The sequence below is a fragment of the Triticum urartu genome, chromosome 2A (assembly GCF_056163025.1).
Source record: "Triticum urartu cultivar PI428250 chromosome 2A, HENAU_Tu73, whole genome shotgun sequence".
NCBI lineage: Eukaryota > Viridiplantae > Streptophyta > Magnoliopsida > Poales > Poaceae > Triticum > Triticum urartu.
In genome coordinates, this window is record NC_141874.1 from 586,384,716 (window position 1) to 586,391,011 (window position 6,296).

At 44.1% G+C, this 6,296-nt stretch overlaps 1 pseudogene; it reads right to left on the minus strand.

Moving 5' to 3' along the window:
• Positions 1-444: 444 nt before the first annotated feature.
• On the minus strand, positions 445-5,872 carry LOC125537351 (uncharacterized; annotated as a pseudogene).
• Positions 5,873-6,296: the final 424 nt, after the last annotated feature.

Consider the following 6,296-nt stretch of genomic DNA (forward strand, 5'->3'; position numbering starts at 1 on the left):
ATCCCAAACCTATTGAAAGCAACGGACTAAAGTGTACCCCTGAAACCTGAAATACACGCCTACAAGGCGCAGCCACTTTAGCACTTGGGTTGCAAATAGGATGCTTCAAACTACTCCCTCTGTCCTAAAATAAGTGACTCAACTTTATACTAACTTTGTACTAAAGTTAGTACGTTGAGTCACTTATTTTGGGACGGAGGGAGTATTATATAGCACACAATTTATGCCGTTATTACCACAAGTAGGATACATTAAGATAATCCGACTATGGTCAGGCTCAATCAAATGCTCCAAGATGGCTAAAGCTTTGAACCAAGCACTGAGTGAGTAGTGTATGTCTTCTGCAATTAAAGTATGGGCCACGGATACCAAGATCATTCAGTATTAAATGCATGAGTAATTAAGATAAATGGAAGTCTGAAACTACCTCTTTCCATAGAAACTTCAGCAAGAGAACAATATGTAAGGACTTCCACAATAGGATCGCAAGGACTCTTTTCAAGTATTGCCTTCGCAATATGCAACATTTTCCAGGCCAGATCCAAATCTGAACAAAAAATTACTGTGACATAAATAATTGCACATGGAACAAGGCCATCAATTATCGTGGTGTTATGTGTGTGCAACAGTACAGGAGGCAGGTCCACCTTTAGGTCACCCCCAAATATTAGGACTCTTTTTCACTTCCAAGTTAGATAATTGTATTTCCTTATTTGTGGGTACCCCTATGTATATAAAGAGAAGACAACTAGATGCACATAATATGTAGATGATCAAACTAAAGACAGGATAAACTGATCATCAACATTTCCTCATTCATCAATACCTTGATGCATTTAAATTCAAATTAGAAGAATTACGACAAAAACGTTAGACCACAGTTCTAAATTATTTTCTTTAGAATGCAATCAACAACCAATTATTCATATTGTTGCACGATATATGTAACACATACTTTGCACCAAAGATAGTTCATTCAAATACATTGGACAGATAGCCACTTGCAGAATTGAATGAAGCTATGGTTCATAGATCGATATCTATTTAATCAAGCATTTCAATTCCGAGTGTACAAGTACTAAGCATGGCAAGAAATAAAAATAAAAAGAAGGCTAGTAACAGATATGGTACAGAAAATATGCTAATGTCCCGTCCGTTCAAAAACGTATGAGCGAGCGATAAAAAAATTGTATCCAAGATAATCTACTATGTTTTTTCCACCAGGAGCCCTGGCTTGCACTTATTGAGTAGGCACCCAGCAAGTCCAAGGAGTCCAACCCAGGTGAACTGAGGGGTTGACACCTCATCCTGACCAACCGCCCACTGGACGGTTCCTGAAATCATTTGCTATTTAATCTATACCACTATATATTAACTTTGAATATCAACCGTTGGATGAAGCTCATCCGACAGTTGAGAGGTAGCTAATCTGGACGTTGCTGACCACTGGATCTTCTCTTTACTACACCAGATTCCACCACGTATAATATCAAGAAGATTCTATGGTTGGGCTTAAGCCTTATAGACATTTTGCACAAAACTCAAAACACACTTCTACTTTGTTCTAGACTCTTCCATACTTAGACTCTCCTAACTTCTTTTTCTAACAGTATTATCATTTATTTTTAGTTGGTATTTTTATTTTTGTTCAAGGCTATACTCCCTCCGTTCCAAATTACTTGTCGTGGTTTTAGTTCAAATTTGAACTAAAACCACGACAAGTAATTTGGAACGGAGGGAGTAGATGTACCTTCATAAATCAAATTTATTTTTGTAGAGACAACACTAGTTATTTTTGTTATTTTCTATTAGAAATTGCAATATGACATGCTTAAAGACACCTCTTGGAAAAGGAACACCCTTGGTATATTTTACCCGAATTTAGCATCTTATACTTCATGCATGTGCCTCAAAATTTTCATTTACCTATTATATATACTGTGAGAGCATGCAGGTTTTTGGTTGTAATTTGATTGTCCAAGCTCTCACATGCAATGCATGTATAATTTACTACTCCCTCCATTCCAAAATAATTGAACTAAAACCGCGACAAGTATTTTGGAACGGAGGGAGTGATAATTTATACTCCCTCCGTTCCAAATTACTCGTTGCAGAAATGAATGTATCTAGAACTAAAATACATCTAGATACATCCATACTTGCGACAAGTAAATTCGGAACGGAGGGAGTAGTACAAAAGAGTAAAATGCACCAAAGGTCCTAAAAACTATTTAAGGTGTGTCAAGTTAGTCCTAAAACTTCAAAACTGCATATTTGGGTCCCAAAAGTTTGTAAGTGGTTCATCTCCAGTCCTAAGCAGCCCAGACAATGTTTGACCCGCTCACATGGCGTGTTGACCGTTGCCACATAGATAGGGGTCCCACCAGAGAGAACCAAATAGAAGAACATTTTGTACAAATGCCCCTAGTAGATCTCCCCTCACTGCTGGCCCCTGTCATCTTTTCCCCATACGCATCACAGTCGGAAATGACGACGGCATCCCGGCTGGCCAAACGGATGACCACAAAGGAGTGCCTCACCACCGATACACCCCTTGCCGATTCCCCTCACCATAGCCCACCACTTGCCCTGCGTACCTTCTTCCTCCGCTGAGTCGGCCTCACAACCACCTTAGCCTTGACACAGTCAAACTCCGACGAGGCCACCCCATTCGCTGTCTCCTCTTTTTGTAATGGAAAAATAAGAGATGGACCGCATGTGAGAAGTAAAGTCCTATCAACAGTGTTTATGCAAAATGTTCTTCTATTCGGTTGTCCCTGGTGGGACCTGTGTCAATGTGGCAATGGTCAACACACCACATGAGCAGGTCAAAAATTGTCTGGGCTGCTTAGGACCACAGATGAACCACTTACAAACTTTTGGGACCCAAATATGCAGTTTCGAACCTTTGGGACTAACATGACACACCTCAAATAGTTTTAGGACATTTGGTGCATTTTACTTAGTACAAAAATGCATAGTACTCTAAAAACAACTTTGATGAAACAGTCTACTTCAGAATGATAAAATAATTCCAGACATTTCCGACCTCCAATCAAAGCTACTAATTTGCAAATGCAGTACATTACAGAGTAGCAGTTCATTATGTACACTCCTCAGCATGTATGAACAGATGAAGAGACAAGGTTGTAATCCGTAACCAAAATAATCTTAATCAACTACGTACATTACAGAGCATATTGTAGCGTCTATGATTGTATGGAGTACAGGAGTAGTGGACTAGTGGCATTGGCATATATACCTTTTTCAGTATCACCTTCCCTTACATTACTACCAGATGCCTTTGAGCTTCCAGTATCATCTCTGCTAGTTCTACTCTTCCGCCAGTCTTGATATGGTGCAATCTCGGCTCGAGCTTTGTACAGCAAAGCATATCCATATTTGTAATATGTGCTAATACACATTGGAGAAAGTCTCCCATAATATAACACCCTAGGTGACAACAAAGGAGTACATTACTACATTTATCAGGTGCATCATTGTCAAGACTCAAAGAGTATAGCATAATGACATGAAAGGTAATGTAATCTGAGATACAACATCATAATCAAAACTCCGCCGCAATTATTTCATCAGGAAGGTGCCAACTATGTCCACTGTTTATCACCTTAGTTGGCATTCTTTGCTGACTTGGCATTGCCCCAGTCAGCGTCAACTCGGTCAAAACCACCTGAGTCAAAACCATGAGGAGGGTTGATTTTTAGACCGTGTGGTTAGTTCGGGGTGTGGGATGAACGGTTTTGAAGCTGAGGCTTGAAGTTTTAAACCCAGTGATTAGTTCAGGGTTGTAATATGGACTTTTCTCCTGTAACAACCACCAAGAGTGTCAGTTTTAAGTGCAACTTTTAAGTAGCATATAATTAAACTGCACTACGATGAAGTATTTAGAATAAGTGAATAACTGCACTTTCCGCCAGTTAGCCTTACCACAGTTGGTCCAAAGTGCTACTTAGTTTAAGAATTTCTGATCCCATTCACTAAGTTTTTTGCAAACTGCATATGCGGTAAGGATAGTTGGCATAAGTGACATTGCTCATACGCAAATTGCTCAAATAGGTAAACTCCAAGTCCTGAAGCAAATACACATTGATTTGGGCGCTCGTCATAATTCACACAGCATAGCAAAAGAATGTTAGGTCCCGACTCACACGCATTGCTGCTTAACTAGTTTGAACCTCCTAAACCCAACTAAGCTCATCACAAACTCAAAGACTAAGTAAGTCAAAGTGCAAAGCAAGTATAAAATACCAATACAGATAACTGGACTCTGGAAGTTGTATCTAATAATCCATCTGTTGCACAATTCAGCCAGGCTTTGGAGTAAAAGCAGCATGCAGAAGGGAGAGAAACCCTAACCTGCTCCTAAGGGCAGTGTAGAAACAGTCCTCGGCGTGGACCAATTGCCCTTCCTCGATGGCCTTGGACCCCTCGTCAAACAGCTCCTGAGCTTTATCCCCATTCCATTCCCAATCCTCTTCCTCGGCCTCCTCCTCCCATCCATCCTCCTCACATTCACAATCCTCCTTGCCCTTCTCTACCCATTTCTCCTTCTCAAAGCCCAGATTCCCACTTGAGTGTGGCCGCAGCAGATCATGGTGCTCGTCTCGGGCCTTCTCAACGCTCTCTGAGGAGGAAGCCATGGCTGATGGAGGCTTTATACCCCCAGCTTGATCTGAAAATATACATTATATATGATACCAGAAATATTAATTACTTTTTACTAAATGATTTGCAAGTCAGAGGAAAGCAAACGTAAACAAGCTTGTACGGGTTTGACAATGCTAGTACCTGGAGTGTAGAAACTCATGTAGGGGATGATGTGAGTGCTGTTGGATACCTTCTTCACTCGGCCTGAATTAAGCTCAACTGTGAAGGTGCCAAGATCTGTCCGCACGAAAAAGACATCAACTCCATTGGCACAGCTGATCGCATATCTGGGCGGAGAGGGTAGCAAGTTCTCGAGCACCACGACTCTACGTATTGCCCATTTCACAGCTCCGTCTGTGCCAGCCTCCATCGACCATAATTCGAGCTTGGAGTCCTTCAGGGTGGCACACCCCAGCACACCGTCCTCTGTGGGCATAAGGATATATTCGCCGCACTTGCACTTTGGCAAGGGTGGCCAGTAAATCATTGATAGTTCCTGGTTGAGCAAGTCATACTGCAGGATGAACGTTTCCTGATGGCACAAGAAATAGACTGCATCTCCTACAAGGGCATTGGGCTGAGAGCTAATGACGTGCATGGGCAAGTCAGGGTGCTCACAAGATGTCACGGAGCTCCAGGAACGGTCCTCTGAAGAGTAGACGCAAGCTTGCGCGACCCCCTCTTCATCGGTGCCCACGTAGACCACACGGAAGGGGTTGCCATGGCAGTCGATGTGGTCGCAGCCATCGGCGGCGCAGAGCACCGCCGCCGCGCAGTCCGGGACGGTTGGATAGTCCACGAACTCGGGCAAGGGCAGTCGCCACTGGCGGTGGCAAATGGGGTCCCACATGATGAGGCACACAGGTTCGCCGTGCCCGCCGAGAGTATTTAAGAGGACGAGGCCATGGCGAGCGTCGAGCGTGAAGAGATCACACCGGCCGGGGTGGACCGGGAGGAAGGGGGAGGTGGGGGTCAAGGGAGCGAACCAGCAGAAGACCGTCTCGTCGTTCTCGAAGAATCCCAGCAAGGGAGGCGCCCCGTGGAACTCGCGGTAGAGGCGGGAGAAGGCGGGGCCGGTGAGGCGGCTGCGCCAGGGCTTGCAGACGAGGGAGGCGCGGAAGAGGCACCCGGGGTCGCCCGGCGGGAGGCGGAGGAGGATCTCCTCGAGGAGCTCGTCCGGCAGCGTCGCCGGCGGCGGCGGCATGGCTGGCGGAGCGAGGGTTGTGGCCGGAAAGGAAGGAGCACCTGCCGGGTTCAACCAAGTCCACGGTGTGGTGGGGTTTTCTGTCAACTGGGACCGAGGAGACAGCGAGAGTGAGACTGCTCATCTTTTCCCTGTATGTCTCACTCCCAGTCCCAGTCCCACTTCTTCTCCACCCGTTAAAAAACGAGACCATCCACAACTAACACTTAAAAGCATATTTTTATAGAAGAAATTATAAGTACCACGAATCACTCCGTGACTCAAACCCGGAGTGGGCTAGATAGCTCTGTGCTATCCTAGTCCATAGAGTGATACTCTCTTCTCTTCTTCGCCTGTTTAAAATGAACAAATGCGACAATTTATCCTCTTCCACGAATCTCTTGTTTTTTCTCTGTGCGTCTCACTTCTTCATATTTCTTTCCTA